This window comes from Sinocyclocheilus grahami, unplaced genomic scaffold (assembly GCF_001515645.1).
Source record: "Sinocyclocheilus grahami isolate Dianchi unplaced genomic scaffold, SAMN03320097.WGS_v1.1 scaffold10642.1, whole genome shotgun sequence".
NCBI classification, from domain to species: Eukaryota; Metazoa; Chordata; class Actinopteri; order Cypriniformes; family Cyprinidae; genus Sinocyclocheilus; species Sinocyclocheilus grahami.
The window spans coordinates 6887-7317 of NW_015513358.1; positions in this window are offsets into that span (position 1 = coordinate 6887).

The window sequence follows — 431 nt, forward strand, 5'->3', positions numbered from 1 at the left end:
GAAGAGGGGGGAATTAAACAAATCAGGCTGTCATCGACCTGTAAGACCACATCTGTTTCGGTCGTTAGTAGGGAGTCATCCCGTTCTGTAATGGCACAGCTGCCCTTATTACGTGAAGTTCCCTCGGAGTCCATCGGAGCACTGTATGTTGCGCTTGTCCGGCCGAACGGCGGCCTTCTGAACCAGCGGACATAAATAAACAGGAGCGGATCAAAGCAACAAGTGTTCAGAACCCTAGTGCTGCAGTATTCGGAGAAGAATCGTTCATGAATCACAGAGCTGTAGTGGTTCGAGAGGGGATATATTTTCCTAGTTAGGTTGAGGGAGTCGGTGTGCGTGAGCGTGCGTGGAGGAGTTAGACTTGACATGCTGTTCACCCTCCCAATTTTTAATAGCGTGTGACGAACAGCGCAATGGGGGAGGAGTGGTGG